General features: G+C 36.1%; 1 pseudogene across 1 annotated transcript; it reads left to right on the top strand.

Moving 5' to 3' along the window:
- The first annotated feature begins 17845 nt into the window (after positions 1-17845).
- LOC105510809 lies at positions 17846-20262 on the top strand (annotated as a pseudogene). The gene has a single exon (XR_001001617.1). The product of XR_001001617.1 is annotated as a la-related protein 4 pseudogene (transcript).
- The last annotated feature ends 426 nt before the right edge of the window (positions 20263-20688 follow it).

The following is a 20688-nucleotide window of genomic DNA, read 5'->3' as shown; positions in this document are numbered from 1 at the left end:
GATCTTATTAAGAGCATTTAATAGTTTCCACAAATCCTTATGTTAAGCTCCTAGAGCAGGCAATATCATTTGAGGTTGAGGTGCCACTGTATCGCCATGGTTCCAGATAATAGGAACTTTTGCCATACTTCTTATCGTTTCTACCATCTGACCATTTTGTTCAGACCATCTGAACGTACTGTGGGCATGGCAGGCAGACTGAGAGGTGCGATTCAAGCTAAACATCCCCTTAGGGGGTCAATTAATAATGATTCCAAGGGAATCATTGTATAGCACCTCTGCCTGTTCTGCAAAGCAATCTTCCTAAACAAATACATTCATTTTTTCTAACAGGGTCCAATCCTGTTTACAAATAGTATTTTGAGAGTGGTATGCCTCAATTATAGGAGCAGATTTATTATGGTAAATACTGAGCTCAGAAAGCATATGTAACTGTGTCACAGAGTGATTGCATCCAGGCATTATTACCAGCCGTTATTGAAGGAATACTCACAGCAGTGGTGATAACCGCTATCATAGCTACCATTAAATTATTCATGGTGACTGATTGTCCCGCTTTCCTCAGGTTTTCTTCCGCTATCTGTGACAGCTTCTTGATTTGTCCCCAGGTGGGTTGCTGTGTTCGATGGGTGTTACTCGTGACAGTTAGGGTCCTCCTCAGCATCAGTCTCGAAATAGTTGCCACTGGGGGATCCTCTGGATCCTCCTGGAGTCATTTCCTTGGCATTTGGCTCATGAAAAGGTTTCAGGTGTCTCGATGGTATCCAAATTGGCTGTTGATTTTGGCCTGGAGAAATACAAACATAATCTCTACCCCAAGTTATTATTTTACCTATTTCCCAACTATTTGTTATCGGATATCCCCACCAAATCAGTTGTTCTGTTTCTGTCTTTGCAGCTAGTTTCTGTAGATGCTGTTCAGCTGCTGATAACATTTCTCCTTTGGGCAGGCTCAAAAAATTTAAAGTTAATAATGCTAGGTTCAATTGTGTCTGTGGGGTTCTATATAATCTGTCTCCCCTTTTCTGCTTTCACAACTGCTGTTTTAGGGAGAGACTCATTTTTTCCACTACAGCTTGTCCTTGAGAATTGTATGGGATACCAGTAATGTGTTTAATATTCCACATAGAGAAAAATGTAGCTAGAGCTTGGCTAGTATAGCCTGGGGCATTATCGATTTTAATAGAAGCTGGAATGCCCATCACCACAAAACACTGCAAAATGTGATGTTTAACACAGGCAGAAGACTCTCCTGTTTGGCATGTAGCCTAGACAAAGTGAGAAAACATGTTCACATGTACATGTACCTAAGTTAGTCTCCCAAATGAGGGAACATGTGTGACATCCATTTGCCAAATAGAGTTAGGTTCCAGTCCTCGAGGATTAACTCCTCCTGCAAAAGATGAGGAATGTACCATTTGGCAAGTTGGGCATCACTGGATAATAGCTTTAGCTTCTTTCCAGGTAATGCTATATCTGCGTTTGAGACCAGAGGCATTAACATAGGTTAAATTGTGAAAGTGTCTAGCATTAGATATTGCATTAGCAACTAGACGATTGGTCATTTGATTCCCTTTAGTCAAAGGTCCTGGAAGAGGTGTATGAGCTCTAATGTTGGTGATGTAAAAAGGGTACATTCTACTCGTAACTGCTGTTTGCAACTGGGTAAATAAAGTCATCAGTTGTTCATTGGTATGAAATCATAACTGAGCATTTTCAATTAACTGTGTGGAATGAACCATGTATGAAGAATCAGAAATCACATTAATAGGCCTATCAAAAGCAGTCAATACCTCAATTACAGCTACAAGCTCTGCTTTTTGAGCTGAAGTATAGGGCATAGGGAAAACTTTACTTTTCAAGCCAGAATAAGAAGCTTTACTATTACTAGATCCATCTGTAAAAACATTCTCAGCACCTTCAGTTGGTTTAAATTTAGTTATTTTAGGGAGAATCCAAATAGTTAATTTCAAAAATTGAAACAGCTTCGTTTTAGGAAAATAATTATCAAGAATACCCACAAAGTCAGCTAACTGGGTTTGCCAAGTAAGACTATTTATAAAAACTTGCTGTATTTGTGCCTTTGTGAGAGGGACTGGTCTCGGCAAGTGGTGTCCAACATGGGGCGCCACTTGCTGAGACCAAGGGAGACCCTAACCCAGCAGCACCAAAGGAATTAAAGACCCACACACAAAAATATAGAGGTGTGAAGTGGGAAATAAGGAGTCTCACAGCATTCAGAGCTGAGAGCACCAAACAGATTTACCCACATATTTATTAACAGAAAACCAGTCATTAACATTGTTTCTATAGATATTAAATGAACTAAAAGTATCCCTTATGGGAAACAAAGGGATGGGCTGAATTAAATGAATAGGTTGGGCTAGCTAACTGCAGCAGGCACATGCCCTTAAGGCATAAATTGCTCATGCTATTGTTTGTGGCTTAAGAATGCCTTTAAGTAGTTTTCTGCCCTGGGCAGGCCAGGTGTTCCTTGCCCTCATTTCCGTAAACCCACAACCTTCCAGCTTGGGCGTTAGGGCCATAATGAACATGTCACAGTGCTGCAGAGATTTTGTTTATGGCCAGTCTCGGGGGCAGTTTTTGGCCAGATTTTGGGGGGCTTGCTCCCAACAGGGTAGTAGACCTTGTCTGTAGCTACATTTCCTGCCTAACCTATATGAACTTATTTATTTACATGTCTTACTATGTCACAGTAATCTCACTGATAATGCTAATAACTAATAAACATACGTCATCACAATTCCCTTTGAGGTTCCTACTTACTAGACATTTAAATTTAATATATCCTAAATTGAACTCTCCATTACCCTTAGTCTGATCAAACCTGATCTTCCCTCAATAAGCAGCATTTACCTATTTGCTCAAGCCCAAATCTTAGAGATATTTTCATAACTTTTCTTTATATCATATCTTATCTTCTATCTATTATCAAACCTTGTTGACTGTGTTCAAATTTTATCTCAAATCCAACCTTTTCACATGACTTTCAGACATCCACTAAGGTTGGCTTAACTCTTGCTAGCCACCCTCCATGGACTTTACTGCATGAAGAGGGTTGTAACTTTTGAGATTGGTAAAGGTACTCAAAGGCAAACTTTTTATCTGGGGAATGACAGTATTTAAGGATTAAGTTCACTATGTGTTTGAACATTATAAATTTAACGTTCAGTGACTTTTTTCAAAAGTAAATACAGTAGTCCCCCCTTACTCATGGAGGATACATTCCAAGATGCCTGGTGGATGTCTGAAATGACAGGTAGTGCTGAACCCTATGTACACTACGATTTTTCCTATATTTGCATGCCTATGATAAAGTTTATGAATTAGGCATAGTGAGGGATTAATAACAATAACTATGGTAAAATAGAACAATTATAACAATATGCCAGCATTGTTACTCTTGCATTTTGGGGCCATTATTAATTAAGACTTACTTGAACTCAAGTACCTCAATACCATGACAGACGATCTAATAACCCAGATGGCTACTAAATCACTAATGGGTGGATAGCTTAGGCAGTGTAAATACATTGCACAAAAGGATGATTCATGTCTCAGGTAGGACAAAGTGAGACAGTGCGAGATTTCGTCATGCTACTCAGAAGAGTGACCAATTTAAAACTTATGAGTTGTTTATTTCTAGATCATTTTCATTTAATATTTTTGAACTGTGATTTGACTCAGGTCACTAAAACCTTGGAAAGTGAAACCACCGATATAGGGGAGACTACTTCAACTGCTTTTACAGAGGAAGAAACTTAAACAAAGGAGGTTAGGCCTTGTATGAAGTTGCTCAGGCTATGGCAAAAGTCCCATTGGTCGTCTCAACAAAAGGGAGGAGGTGCTTTGGTCTAGGCGGTAGTAGGAGGAGATTTAATAAACACGAACCAGCTCTACAGATTCAGCAAATGAACAGGACAGAAGGGCCTTTCACAGTCACTGCAGCAACCGGAAAGCTACTACTGTATCTTATTAAACACGCACAGCCTCTTCTGAGCAGCAATTGTTAGGGCGTGAATTTACAGGAAATTCTTCTCATTTATATACCTTTGGCTCTTCTTACAGTGTTTGTCAGCCATAAGAAGTTCTGCAGAGAATTGTTTCTTTCAGACATAGTCTGTCCAAAATTCTGTTCAGAGTTATTGTTATTTTGAGTTGTCACCAGTGCCTTGGAAGTAAACTTTGGAATAATTAACCTTGAATTCATGTGGCTTGCCGCAGGCTCAAGCCATTCACAAGCTCAACTTGAACATAAATGCTCTGACAATAACTTTCGAATCCTCCCACTTAAATTTTGGTTTCACCCATAGAAGGTAGGTAAATTTTATTGATAAACAAAGAAAAGATTTGGAGTACTTTTTGCAAATGTTATTAAGATGATACGGCATTTTCTTGGATTGAGTCTGAAGAAACAAAAACTATAAAATACTGTAAGCCTAAAGGCTAAGAAGACTCCTAAAGTGTCCTATCTTTATCACTGTCTCTAGAAACTGAGTTCACTCACAATGTCAGGCAGACATTATAATGTTTAAAAACCTGTTTTCATCATTTGTTTTATCATTAGAGCTGGAAAAGTGAAAAAGACTGCAAAAAAAATAAAGACAGCTGATTAAACCGAAGAGATAATTTTCTTTAGGCTATGGGTGAGAAATTTAGTGGCAAGATTAGACATATAAAAAGAGAGGAGAATTCTGTCTTAAGATTCTAGATTGACAGATTTAAATAGATAAAGAAACCTCCAGTTTTAACTCTTTTTCAAAAAGAGATGAGAAAAATGCACTGCTAGATCTCATCTGATAATAGATCTGAAACAGGTGAAAACAAAATAACAGGGAAAAGAAGCAACACTTCACAGGACTCTGTGATGATTCTCCCAGAGACAGACAAGAGTCAAAAAATTATTGCAAGTTGTCTTTTTAAAGTCGTATTTAGAGATCCCGTAGTAAGGATCACTGGGAAAACACCTCTCATAGATTCAGATAGCAATGTGAAAACATGAATAGGAAAACTATGTTAAAAATAGGATACAAGATGGCTACTAAGATGGGCAAAAGTACTCAACTAATTTCTGAGACACTCAGCTACCATAATTTTTTAGGTGAAGATAGTGGAATTGCCTGATTGTGCCCTGAGGAAAGTGCTCCAGAAATTTAAAGAATTGGAATGTTAATGAAAGGCATAGCCAAGATGAGGCATACTTTAGAGAACACAGAAAGGACCATGATAGATTAAGTCCAGGTTTGGGTGAGATATTAGTCAAATAACAAAGTGTTTGTGGGGTAGGATTTTTCTCTCAGGGAAGTGCAAGTAGACAAAATTGAACAATGACTGATTCTGGCAGGTACAGAATGCACCTATTTTTTATAATGAAGGAATGTGCTAAAAACTTCCAGAGGAAGATGTCAGCAAAACAAACATCTGGGCCAGGAAGCAAAGGGAGAGGGAAGGGAAAGCAGGCGCTCAATGACTGCAAAACCTCAACTAACCGTGCACGTGGTAGCAAAGAAAAATAACAGACTTAGAAGCAAGTTACACTGTTAGGAATTTATTGGAGCTTCCTGCAGGGAGGCAGGGAACACAGAGAACTGAAATTTCAGAAGCACGCATGAGGGACCTCCTGGTGAGGTAACACAGCCGATTCCTTAACCCTACACTCTCCTCAAAGCTTCTAATTTTCCTGGCACTTACTATTATTAGTTTCCCTTCACACTCTCCCCAAAGCTTCTCATTTTCCTGGCACTTAGTATTATTAGTTTCCCTTCACTCTCTTCTAAAAGGTGTGTAGTGGTATCTCTATAAAGTTTTAACTTGTATTCCAGTAATGGCTAGTGACACTGAGCTTGTTTCATATCCATATATTATTGTTGGTGAAGTTTCTGTTCAATTCTGTGGCCTGCTTTTTCATTTTTCTCGATGTACCTTTAGAAGAAAAGTTTTAAATTTTTATGAAATCTATCATTTTTATTATAGATCATGACCTTGGCGTTATATAGAAGAACGCCTTACTTATTCCAAAATCACAAAGATTTCCTTTGTGTTTAAGTTTTTTGTTGTTGCTGTTGTTTTAGGTTTATAGTTTTCAGTTTCAGATTATAGGTCTATATTATTAGTATGCAGTTTTAGGTATTATCCTTAGGTTCATGAGATGGATTGAGATCTGGTTAAGATTGATTTTTGTATGTAGGGTTGTCCAATTTTTCCAGCACTATGTTTTGAAAAAACTCTCTTTCCACCAATTATTTGCTTTTGTAATTTTGTTTTAAATCAGTGGACTGCATATGTTTGGATCTGTTTCTGGACATTCTATTCTGTTCCACTGACCTATGGTAGTGATATTTCACCAGTACCATACTGTCTTGATTACTGCAGCTTTATAGCAAAGTTTGAGATCAGATAATGTTAGTTGTCAAGCGTTGTTTTTCTTTTCCACTTTGTGTGGCTATTTAACATCCTCTCCTTTCCATATGAATTTTAGAGCCAGCTTGTTGACTTCAATGAAAAAAAATATCTGCGGGTATTTTGTTTGGAATTCCAAAAAATCTGTAGACAGATTCGTGGGGAATAGAAATCTATGCTACAGTGAGTCTTCCAATTACTCTTAGTATTGCTTTCAATTTATTTAGATCTTTGAATTCTTTTTCAGTGTTTTGTCATTTTTGTCATCAGATTCAGTACATGTTCTGTTAGATGTATATTTAAGTATTTCATTTTTGAAGTTACTAAAATTATATTGGTGTTAAAAATAGCTGCCTTCAAATAATTTTAAACTGCTTCATGTTTTATACAAGAGCTTTATAACAATATATTCCGAAGTTCTTCCTCTCATCCAATATGTTACTCTTCTCATGTATATAACTTTGCATAGTCTATAAATTCAAATACATTGTTAATTATTTTTTTTATCTTTAGAAAACCAATTATTTTTAGGGCAACTAAAATGAGAACAAAACACACATATTTATCTAAAGTTTAGCCATTTCTATAAATAGTTTTTGTGTTTGCGTGTGTGTGAAGAATTGTGTTTCTGCCTGATATCAGATAGAAGAAACATTTTTTATATTTTTTAATGTAGATCTGTTGGTAATAAATTATTTTAGAATTTGTTAGTCTGAATAAGTCTCTTCTTTCATTTTACAAGCACATTTTCAGTGGGTATAAAATTTAGTTTGACAAATTTTATCTTTCAGCACCTTAAAAATGCCAATTTTTATCTTCTTTCTTACAAAGTTTCTGGCAAAATCTGCTATAACACTTATTTTTGTTCTCTCCACAGAGTATGTTTTGTTTCTAGCTTCTTTCATGATTTTTCTATTTATCTTTCACTGTACCCAGTTTGACTATGAAGTGTTTAGGACCGTGCTTGTGTGTGTGTGTGTGTGTGTGCACACGCGCACACACGTGCATGTGTGTATGTGTGTAATAGTTATATTGCTTTAGGTTCTGAGTTTTTCAAATTTGGAGTTTGACTTAGTTCATTATTTTTAGAAAATTCTTGACCACTTTTTGGATATTTTTTCTTTCCAATTCTCTGTCTCTTCTTCTTCTGTTATTCCAATTAAAAAAATAAAAAAGCAAACAGCTTCTATCGTTCACAGAGCTCTGGCAGAGAAAGCCAGCACTCACATTTTGTCTCACCTTTGAGGTCCTATCTGTTCTTAAAGTTTGAGCTGGCTCGGTGGGGTGGCTAACACCTGTAATCCCAGCACTTTGGGAGGCTGCGGCAGGTGGATCATGAGGTCAGGAGTTCAAGATCAGCCTGGCCAAGATGGTGAAACCCCATCTCTACTAAAAAATATAAAAATTAGCCAGGCATGGTGGTGGGCACCTGTAATCCCAGTTACTCGGGAGGCTGAAGCAGAGAATTGCTTGAACCTAGGAACTTGAGGTTGTAGTGAGCCAAGATCTCGCCACTGCACTCCAGCCTGAGTGACAGAACGAGACTCTGTCTCAAAGGAAAAAAAAAAGTTTGAGCTAATTGTGCTGCATCCTCAGCTCATTAACAGGTTCAAGAAGAGTAATAATTTTGTAGATTATGTGATTTTCCATGTTATGATAACAACCCTGTTTCTGTATACATATTAATCATAAAATGAGAGTGATAACTACAGTATTATACTTTCTTATATAGACTCTTCAGAGATACCATTGCACATATATCATCATTTTATTTAAATCAGTGTTTCAGTTTTAACTTCTTATAATCATGCAAATATTATTCATAGCAGGATGAATATTATTTTCGGAATATATATCTTATGCAATATTTTGGGATTTTTAGGAGCTCAGAGCTTCCTTATTTTTACTTTGCTTGCTTTTATTTTATATATAACTAATTCATCTACAAACTGTCAGACAGAAAAGTAAATATAATCACAAAATAGTGATATGTTTATAATCTGGCTCTTTGAGGGCAAGGGGGTAGCACTGATTGTAGAGCTTGTTAATTTACATAGTGTAGATACTCTTGCCATGGAAAATTTCAAATTATTAGTATTTTAAAAGGGGATGGCGTAAGCTTTAAATATTTAACCATTGACTCTTAAGAATCAGTATGAACTAGTATCTTACACTGCTCAGGTTTCCATGACAAAATATCGTAGATTGAGTGGCTTCAACGACAGAAATTTATTTCTAACAATTCTGAAGGTTTAAAAAGTCTCAGGTCAAAGTCTGGCAGGGTTTAATTTCTGGTGAGGACTCTCTTCTTAGCTCTCAGATGTGCAGGCTTCTCAATGCATCCTCACAAGGCTTTTCCTCTGAATATGGGGAAAGAAGAGCAATCGCTCTCACTTCTCCTTTGATAAGGACACTAATCCTATCAGATCAGGTCCCACCCTTATGACCTAATCTAACATTGTCTCTTTATATCCTTTATATCCAAATACAGTCACATTGGGGATTAGAGTTTCAATGTGAATTTTGTTGGGACAAAAATTCAGTCCATAGCAACTGGCTTCAGCACACCACTGACAGCAGTAATGTGAAAGTTTTATATTTTTCCTTGAAGTCCTGTCATTTTGAAACTACCACTCTCCTGCTTGAAAGTGGAATAGGTACTCCCTAGCACTGTTGAACTGTCATCTTCAGGCCCATTCTTCATGATCCTGAGATTCACCTGTTATGTTAGATGGCCTCTTCTTGGATCAGTGTCTTCTTCTTTCTTGATTTACTCTCAAAATTCAAGTTGCTTCCTGAGAAAGAAAGGAAGGGAGGCAATTTTTAAAGGACCATTATTTTTATTCTACTTTGATACTTTAATGGGATGTTGTTGGATAGAGTTCTAGGCTGGAAATATTTTTCTTCGGAATTTCAGTAACACCTTTGTTTTATGGTTTTCAATGTTGCTCTCCAAAAGTATGGTGCTATTGTGATTTTAACTATTTTGTTTGTCACATTATTTTTTTCCTAGAAGCTTTTAGAATACACTTTTTATCAGCTACATTCTCATGTTTCATGATGATGTACGTAACAGGCCTTGAGTTGTGTGAAAAAAAGCCGACAAGGACAAACAAAACATGTAAAAAAGTAAAAGCAACATAATTTCTTTTAACATGGAAAGTATGATTGTCCTAGAAAACAAGAGACGCTAAAACCTGCTTTTTACTTCTGAAAAGTTTATTATTAAGATAATAGACTAATCATCGAAATTTCATATTCTTAAATATTTTCATCCACTTATTCTTTGTTTACTTATTGGGATATGTCTTTACCTTTATCTTCAATACCTTCTACAAAATATTTTTAAAGGCAAACTTTAAAATGTTAGATTTCCAGTGGCTCATTTTTATTCACCAAATGTTGTACAGAGGTATATTGTGTCCTATTTTGGTTTATATGGGAGCAATGACATCTCATATTTCTGAGATGTACAAATAATTTTTCTGAAGTTGTTTCCCTCTCAGGCTTCATAATTTTTGTTTCCTCTAATTGTTTTTATTCGGTTTGTTTAGGTCTTTGTTTTGATGGTAGATGCTTCTCCTCAAATGTCAAATGATCTGTTACTCACTGTTTTCAAAATGCTATTTGTACTTTAAATGTATAAAATAAATTATAGATGACACAAACTAGTGGAAAATCACTCCACACTCCTGGGTCAGAATAATCGATATTATTAAAATGATCATACTGCTCAAAACAATCTTCAGATTCAATGCAATCCCTATCAAAATATTAAAATTGTTTTTCATATAATTATAATAAACAATTCTAAATTTCAAATGGAACAAAAAAAGAGCCTAAATAGCTAACAAAACCCTAAGCAAAAAGAACAAAGTGGGAGACATCACATTACCTAACCCCAGATTATACTACAATGCTATACTAACCCAAAGAGCATGATACTGGTATGAATATAGACACACAGATCAATAGAACAGTATAGAAAGCCCAGAAATAAAGCCAAATATTTACAACCAACTGATCTATGACAAACTTGACAAAACATACACAGGAGAAAGGACACGTTTTTTCAATAGACGGTGCTGGGAAAATTGGATTGCCATATACAAAAGAATGAAACTGGACCCCTATCTCTCACAATATACAAAAATCAACTCAAGATAATCAAAGACTTAAATATAAGACCTGAAACTATAAAAGTACTAGAAGAAAACCTAGGGAAATCTTTTCAGGACATTGGTTTAGGCAAATAATTCGTGACTAAGGCCTCAAAACCACGAACAAGAAAAACAAAAATAGACAAGTGGGACTTAATTAAACTAAAAACTTCTACACAGCAAAATAAATAGTCAACAGAATGAACAGACAACTGACAGAATGGGAAAAATATTTGCAACCTATGCATCTGACAGGGAACTGATACCCAGAATTTACAAGAAACTCAAACAACAGCAACAACGAAAAAATAACCCCATTAAAAAGTGGGCAAGGGACATAAGTAGACATGTTTTAAAAGAAGACAAACCTATTAAAAGATACTCATCATCACTAATCATTCAGAGAAATGTAAATTAAAACCATGATGGGATGCCATCTTACACCAGGAAGAATGGCTATTACTAAAAAGTAAAAAAAAAAAAAATCAAAAGATGGTGGCCAGGATGCAGAGGAAAGGCAATACGAATACCCTATTGGTGGGCATGTAAATTAGTATAACCTCTAGGAAAAACAGTATGGCATAATATATGTGTGTGTTTGTATACACACACACAATAGTATAGTATATGATTTAGCCATAAAAAATGAAATGATATCTTTTGCAGCAAAATGAAGTGAGCTGAAGGCCATTATTTTAAGTGAAACAACTCAAAAACACAAAGTCAAATGCCACGTTGTAACTTATAAGTGGATGCTAAATAATGTTTACACATGGACATAGAGTGTGTAATAATGAACATCGGAGACTCAGAAAAGTAGGAGGGTGGGAAAGGGGAGAGGGATGATAAATTAATTCATAGGTACATGTACATTATTCTAGTAAAAGTTATCCTAAAAGACCAAGCTTCACTATGCAATATAGCTAAGTAACAAAACTGCACTTATACACACTAAGTTCATACAAATAATATAAATAAATACATGTTGAGGGGTTTGGCTTCAGGGTATGATTTCTTGTTACATATCTAATTTTGAGCCTTTTTTCATGGGATGATTATTTTTTCTAAATAAAATCCTGGAACTCAGACCTCAGAAACAATTACTTTAGATGCCATTCTTCTGAAATATGAGTTGAATAGAAGAAGGAACTTGGTGATCTTCCAATTATATAAATAGAATTTTAATATCTGCTTTTGATCTAGATTCTTCCTACTGCACCCCCATACCTGTGTCCTAATCACTAGGGTTCCTGAGATTCAATTTATTCAGAGTAAACTGTCAGGCTTCTTGATTTTGCAATCATTTTACAGGATAAACTTAAGTTTTAAAGAAGTTTTAAAAGAAGACTAATCTATTCAAATTGAATTGTTTACTTTTGTATTTTCCTCAGAAGCAGAAATGTGCAGTGAAAGTAGTGTTCCATTCCTTTATCATTCCTCATCTAAGGATCAGATCTGTGACTCAAACTCCAGGTTTGCCTCACAAAGACTTTGACTTTCCCAGAGTTGCTGTCTACACAATTTTGCTGTTCATCTAGCCTATCGATGCAGGATATGAGCAAGGGTCCAAGCCTTAACAGCTGTACCAAATCCCACAAGACATATAGGCAGATGTTGGAATTAAAAAATAACGCAGCTTGAAGGAGAGAATAGAAAAAAAGTCTGAGAACAAATATCTTAGAATTACAAGCAAATTCTAGTTTTGTACTCATAATTTACAGGTTCCCCTCCCTTACCCCTCCACTCCACCAACACACACACACACACACACACACACACACATACTCTGTCAGTGACTTAATTGGTGCTGAAATTTGGAGATGATTTGTAAATGTTGCATGTAAAAGGGATTTCTATGGCCATTACAAGTCCTCGATGAAACTTTTCTGCTTTGTGACAAGCTGTGGATGTCACATTGCTTTGCCATTGGGAGGCACATTAATTTCATGAGGCCAATAAGTTCACCCAAGTTCTACCTATTGATTTTCATAATCCTCGTCACAAGATATGTTGAATGTAGGATCATCACTACAAAAAGGAAGTCTTAATATGGATAACTATTTTCTCAGCCAATAGTCTCTTCCTTATTTTGAAGTTTTCAAATATTTATACAGTGAAAATCCAGGATGTTTATAAGCATTCATACTGCATTTGCTATCTTGGATAGGTTGTTCAAAAATATTAATCTTGATTTGGTCTTCTTCATCAAAGGGTAGTATCATTTGAAATATTGTTTATGTAGTTTTTAATTTATTACAGAATATTTTATACAGAAAGTGTCTAAGATGAAAGTCCCATAGGACCTTTCCTTTTTATTACCTTTTTTATTTTTGTAGAGATGAGGTCTCACTATGTTGCCCAGGCTGGAATTGAACTCCTAGCCTGAAGCAACACTCTTTCCTTGGCCTCCCAAAGCATTAGGATTGCAGATGTGATCTGGAACATCCTGCCAAGTCCTTTCTTTGATTGACTTTGACTACTCTCTACAATAGAGATTATTAAAGTTTATTGTTCAAAAACATGAGATAGCAGAGATTCGTCAACAGCATAGTGGAGTGGGAAGTACTGGACCTTCATTTCCTTCACAAACACAATGATTTTGCAACAATTCATGGACAGATTGCCTTTGTGAGTAATCAGCAACTAATTGAAAGTCTTCTGCTTCCTAGGTATTGGGAAGGGGGTGGTGCAAAAGCAGACTCAGTGAAGCCAGTAGGAGGATTGAGGACAACCTTTCACCAGAGACCTTGCCCCTGGTGCAATGCCATATGATCAGAAGGAGACTCCCTAGCTCCCAGCTTTACCCAGAAAAGGGAGTGGGTTGATTTGCAAATCCAGGTCTCTGAAGAGGTTCCTTAGAGGACTGGCTTTTGTCCTTTCAGCCTTGGAGTTCTGATGATCTAGCATAGTCTGTCTACTCAGGGTAGAATGGAGGCAGCGGCTTGGACTGGCAAATGTCATTGATTTCTCTACTCTGCTTAGCAGAGAGCAAAAGGATTAAAAAAAAAAATCCCAGATTTTAACTTCCTCCTGGGGTTGGAAAGAGTTGATCCATGAGTTCAGCACCCCACTTTCCCTAGGGCTTCTCCCAAAACTAACATGTGTCTCACCAGTCTTAAAAATCACATAGATCGAGCACCATCTGCCCAGGAAAGAATGGAGATAATGACTTGCATCAGTAAATGCTATATGACTCCCACCCTGCCTCAGCGCAGAGTGAATTAACAAAAACCACAGCTGCCTTCAGCTCCCTGAGGAGGAAAAGAGATAGTAAAGAATGTCAGAACATCTGTTCAGACTGAGGGTGGTGATCTTCTGCTGTATAAGTCCAGTCTGTCATGATTAGAAGTTTTGCTTTGTCTAATCTACAGACACCAACACAGGGACTGAAAAAAAGAGAAAGAAAAAAGAAAGAATAATGAGCCAAATATTTTCCAAATAAAGAGATCAATAAAAATTTCCAAAATGGACTCTATTAAAATGGAATTGTATACTGTTCCCAACAGAAAATCAGAAATAATTATCATTAAAATGTTCACAGAAATAATTGTCATAAGGATGTCAAGAGAACAATGCATGGACAAAGTGATAGTTTCAAGAAATAAACAGAAAATATTAAAAAGTACCAAAAGGAAATTATGAAGATGAAGAACAAAATAATTCAACTAAGAAAAATCAGTAGAGGTGTTCAGCAGACTACATCAAACACAAGAAAGAATTAGTGAATTCAAAAACAGATAACTAGAAATAATTTAGCCAGAGGAGAATAAAGAAAAAAAGAATGAATAAGAGTAAAGAAATCTCAATAAAATTATGAGACATCATCAAGCAGACCCTTATATGTATTATGAAAGGTCCAGAAGAGGAGAGAAAAAACTCAAAAGCATATTCAAAGAAATAATGACTCAGGCCAGGAATGGTGGCTTACACCTGTAATCCCAGCACTTTGGGAGACTGAGGTGGGTGGATCACCTGAGGCACAAGTTCAAGACCAGCCTGGCCAACATGGTGAAACCCTGTCTCTCCTAAAAATACGAAAACTAGCTTGGTGTGGTGGTGGTTGCCTATAATCCCAGCTACTTGCAAGGTTGAGGCAGGAGAATCATCTGAACCCAGGGGCAGAGTTTGCAGTGAGCCGAGATCTCACCACTGCGCTGAAGCTTGGGTGACAGAGACTCTGTCTCAAGAAAAAAAAAAAAAAGAAAGAAAGAAAGAAAGAAAGAAAGAAAGAAAGAAAGAAAGAAACAAAGGAAAGAAAAAAGAAATAACGGCTGAAAACTTCCCAAATCTGAGGAAGAAAATAGATGTTCAGATCCAAAAACCCAAAGGACATCAAATAAAATAAATCTACACTGAGACACATTATAATTAAAATGTCAAAAGTCAGTGACAAGCAGAAAATTTTGAAAGCAGCAAGAAAAAAGTGACTATTCAGATATAAGGGACACTTTCCTGCTCCCTTCCTCCTGCCATAAAACTACCAGCAGATTTTTCAGCAAAAATTTTTATTTCAGGCAAGAAAGGTATGAGGTGATATATTTAAAGTGCTGAAAGAAAAAAAAAACTGTTAACTAAAAATACTGTTTCTGGATATATATATATTATATATATATATAATATATATCTCCAGATATATATTATATATATATATAAATAAATGAGATATAAGCTTTTTCTCAGACAAACAAATGCTAAGGGAGTTCATTACCACTAAACCTGCTTTACAAGAAGTGCTGAAGGGATTAGGTTGAAATGAAAGAATGCTGACCAGCAATCTCACAGCTTAAGAAAGTATGAAACTCATCAGTAAAGGAAAGTATATAAACAAATACAGGACACTATATTACTATAATCGTGATGGGTTAAAAACTTTCAATTCTAGCATTAAAAGTAATTATAACTAAAGAAATATTAAAAGATATGCAATATTAATATATACAACATGACATTAACATAAAATGTGTGTGAGAGGAAAAGTTAAAGTGTAAAAAGCTTTTGCATGTGATATAACTTGTTATATGTTTAGAATATACTGTTAAAAAATATTTTTTATGTAAGCCCTAAAGGTAAGAACTTCAAGAAGAAAAGCTCAAGAAGTTATAGGAAAATAAGGTGAAAGAAATTTCAAAGAAAAAAAAATAAGACTAATAGAAAACAACTAACAATATGTCAATAATAAATCCTTTCCTGTCAATAATTATTTTAAACACAAACAGATGGAATTTCCCAATCCAGTTACATAGAGGGCTGAATGGATTAAAAAACTAAGACCTAACGATATGCTGTCTACAAGAAATTCACTTTAGATTTAAGGACACACATAGACTGAATGTGAAGGGATGGGGAAAGACATATTGAATGTCTATTCAATATGTTACCTTTTGGTAACATATTGTTACATATTGCTAACATTTTGGTTACCTATTAGTAAGCTATTGGTAACATTTTGGTTACCTTTTGGTAATCAAAAGGGACCACGGGTGGTTATACCTATATCCAACAGAATGGATTTTAAGTCAAAATTTGTCACAGATGGCAAAGAACATTAAACATTGATAAAAAGGTTAATCTATCAGGAAGATAGAATAAGTATATGTGCACTCCCTTACAGATCTCCTAGATATGTAAAGCAAACATTTACAGATCTGAATGGAGAAATGGACAGCAATACAGTAATAGTAAAAGACTCAATCCCTCACTTTCAATGATGGAAAGAACATCTAGACAGAAGATAAATAAGGAAACAGAGGACTTGAATAATGCTATAGATCAAAGTGATCTGACAGACATACACAAAACATTCTAACCAACAGCAGCAAAAGATACATTCTAATGAAGTGCATCTTTTCTCAAGGATAGATCACATGTTAAGTCACAAAACAAGGGTTAAAAATTTAAGATGACTGAAATCATACCAAACATATTTTCTTACCACAATGGAATAAAATCAGAAGGAATAAATACCATAAGAAAAACTGGAAAATTCAAACATAAGTGGAAATTAAACAACAATGTTGAACAACCATCCAAGTGGCAAAAAAACCCACATTTTAAAAAAATAAAAATTACTTTCAAACAAATGAAAATAAAAACATGGCATAACAAAAATTATGTGCTGCATTAAAAGGAGTAATAAAAGGGATGATTATAACAATACTTATGTTTAAAAATTCTCAAATAAGCAACCTAAATTTCCATCTCATGGAAACAGAAAAAGAAGAACAAACTAGCCCATAGTTAACAGAAAGAAGTAAATAACAAAAATTAGAACAGAAATAAATAAAATAGAAAATAGAAAAATAATACAAAAAGATCAATGAAACCAAAAGGTGAGTTTTGAAAAGATAAACAAAATGGACAAACCCTTAGCTAGACTAAGAAAAAATGGTAGAAGACACAAATAAATAATATCTAAAATGAAAGAAGAGACATTACGACTGATGTCATATAAATAAAAAGGATTACAAGACAGTACCATGAACAATTATATGTCAAAAAACTGAATAATCTGGAAAAAATGTATACTTTTCTAGAAACTTGCAAGCCTAAATCATGCAGAAATATAATGTGAACAGACCTATAACAAGTACTGATATAGGAATTAAGAAGAAATTACTTAGGCACATAGTGAAGGTATAGAGGTTTCTCAAAAAGTAAAAAATACGACTATCATATGATCTAGCAATACAACTGCTAGGTATTTTATTCAAAATAATATCAAGATCTCAAAGAGATTTTAGCACTCGTATGTTAACTGTAGCACTATTCACAATAGCCAAGAGGTGGAAATACTCTAAATGGCCTTTCAAAGATGAATATAGTACATACATCCAATAAAATAGTATTTAGCCTTAAAAAAGAAGGAAATTCTGTAAGGCATAACACCGTAGATGAACCTTGAGGACATTATGCTCAAAGAAGCACACCAGTCACAGACAGATAAACACTACATTATTCCACTTATATGAAATCTCTAAGTAGTCAAATTCATAGAATCAAGGAGTGAAATGGTGGTTACCATGGGCTCGGGGAGCAGAAAAGGAGGAGTTGCTCATCAGCAGGAATAAAGGTTTGGTAAAACAAGATGAATAAGCTTCAGAGATCTGCTGTACAACACTGCATCTATAATTAACAATAAGGTATCATACAATTAAAAATTTAGGCGGCAAGGCGAGTGTGTGTCCTTATCCTAGCAATTGGGGCGTGGGCCTGTGAGGCAGTTGGAGTTGCGGCGGCGGGAACAACTGGGCCGAGCAGAGGACGACATGTTGCTTTTCGTGGAGGTAACATCTAAACGAACTGGTTTAAATCCTAATGCCAAAGTATGGCAAGAAATTGCTCCTGGAAATACTGATGCCACCCCAGTAACTCAAGGAACTGAAAGCTCTTGGCATGAAACAGCAGCTACATCAGGTGCTCATCCTGAGGGTAATGCAGAGCTCTCAGAAGATACATGTAAAGAATATGAAGTAATGTATTCTTCGTCTTGTGAAACCACAAGAAATACTACAGGCATTGAAGAATCAACTGATGGGATGATTTTAGGACCAGAAGATCTGAGTTACCAAATATATAATGTTTCCGGAGAAAGCAATTCAGCAATTTCTACAGAAGGCCTAAAAGAATTCTGAAGAAACAATTAGAATTCTGTTTTTCATGAGAAAATTTGTCAAAGGATCTTTACTTGATATCTCAAATGGATAGTGATCAGTTCATCCCAATTTGGACCATTGTCAACATGGAAGAAATAAAAAAGTTGACTACAGACCCTGATCTAATTCTTGAAGTGTTAAGATCTTCTCTCATGGTGCAAGTTGATGAGAAGGGTGAGAAAGTGAGACCAAGTCATAAGCGTTGTATTGTAATTCTTAGAGAGATTCCTGAAACACCACCAACAGAGGAAGCGAAAGCTTTGTTCAAAAGTGAAAACTGCCCCAAAGTGATAAGCTATGAATTTGCACACAATAGCAACTGGTATATCACTTTCCAGTCAGACACAGATGCACAACAGACTTTTAAATACTTAAGAGAAGTTAAAACATTTCAGGGCAAGCCAATTATGGCAAGGATAAAAGCCATCAATACATTTTTTGCTAAGAATGGTTATCGATTAATGGATTCTAGTATCTATAGTCAGCCCATTCAAACTCAAGCACAGTATGCCTCCCCAGTCTTTATGCAGCCTGTATATAATCCGCACCGACAGTACGAGGTCTATAGCATTGTGCCTCAGTCTTGGTCTCCTAATCCTACACCTTACTTTGAAACACCACTGGCTCCCTTTCCGAATGGTAGTTTTGTGAATGGCTTTAATTCACCAGGATCTTTGCTGCTGCTATGAATATGGGTCGACCATTGCAAAAAAAATCATGTGAAGCCTCATTTTAGGTCATCCGGTGGTTCAGAACACTCAACAGAGGGCTCTGTATCCTTGGGGGATGGACAATTGAACAGATCTAGTTCAAGAAACCTTCCAACTGAACGGCATAACCCTACAGTAACTGGGCATCAGGAGCAAACTTACCTTCAAAAGGAGACTTCCACTTTGCAGATGGAACAGAATGGGGACTATGGTAGGCGCAGGAGAACTCTCTTCAGAGGTCGAAGACGATGAGAAGATGACAGGATCTCAAGACCTCATCCTTCAACAGCTGAATCAAAGGCTCTAACACCAAAGTTTAATTTGTTAGCCTCAAATTTTCCACCTTTACCTGGAAGTTCATCAAGAATGCCAGGTGAACTCATTTTGGAGAATAGGATGTCTGATGTTGTTAAAGGTGTCTACAAAGAAAAGGATAATGAAGAGTTGAGAGTTAGTTGCCGAGTGCCTGCAGATGAGCAGACAGAATGCACTTCTGCCCAACAACTCAATATGAGTTCCAGTTCTCCATGTGCTGCTGAGCTTACTGCATTAAGCACAACTCAGCAAGAAAAGGATCTAATAGAGGATTCCTCTGTTCAGAGGTCTCAACCAGACAACTATGCCAGTTTCTCCTCCAAGTACTACAAAGCCATCGAGGGCAAGTACTGCTTCACCATGTAATAATAACATAAATGCAGCTATAGCTGTGGCTTTACAGGAACCCCGAAAGTTAAGTTATGCTGAAGTGTGCCAGAAAGAGCCATCTTCAGTTCTTGTGCAGCCACTACAGGAACTTCGCTCCAATGTGGTGTCTCCCACCAAAAATGAAGACAGTGGAGCTCCTGAGAACTCTGTTGAGACACCACATGAGAAGCCAGAAGCAAGGGCTAGTAAGGATTATTCTGGCTTTCGAGGCAATACAATCCCCAGGGGAGCAGCTGGAAAAATCAGGGAACAGAGACACCAGTTTAGCCATAGGGCTATACCTCAGGGAGTGACGCGACGTAATGGCAAAGAGCAATATGTGCCACCCAGATCACCAAAGTAAAAAACAACAAAACTATTCAAAAACTTCTCTCTCTTCCCATTAAACTTGAGCTGTGGCTATATTGAACTGTTTTGGAGGGGAGGGGGTAGCCAGGAAGGAAACAGGAGAAAGTACATCCTTAAATCATTATGGATTTTGGAGTTGTGAGTGATAGGATCCCAAAATTCATCTCTAATGTGATTTTTAAATGCTGGAGGATTCTAATCACTATAAATATATATATATATATATATACACACACACACACACATATATATAAAATATAATTTTTCTATTTTTGTTTTTGGTTTTAATTTGCAGAGATTTGCTGCCAGGAATCAATTTTGAGGGTTCAGATTTAGCTTGGAGGAAAAAAAAAATTATACATCCTTCAGTATAGGAGATGAGGGAATGAGAGAAAATATTTTTTGAAGAAACATTTCTGTAAAATTAGAAATTACTTTTTAAAATCTATTTAAAGTTTTGCTTGAAGAATGCCATTTCTGACTATATGGCCTTGTATTGCAAAGCAGATCAGTGGCTGGGGTGCCTGTTGTGGGTGTGAGTGTGTATAAGAGCGATTGAAGCCAAATCTGTTGTCATGTTAGTAAATGATTTGAAAACTGAATGTAATACTTGAGTAGGTTTTGTTTTTTCTAGTTTGAAATTTAGTCTCTGTCTTTTTGACCTTACTAATACTTCATTCAAGAAGTTGTAAA

Source organism: Colobus angolensis, unplaced genomic scaffold, assembly GCF_000951035.1.
Source record: "Colobus angolensis palliatus isolate OR3802 unplaced genomic scaffold, Cang.pa_1.0 Scaffold192, whole genome shotgun sequence".
NCBI classification, from domain to species: domain Eukaryota; kingdom Metazoa; phylum Chordata; class Mammalia; order Primates; family Cercopithecidae; genus Colobus; species Colobus angolensis.
The sequence above is the reverse complement of the archived record's forward strand: the minus strand, read 5'-3'. Positions and strand labels throughout refer to the sequence as shown.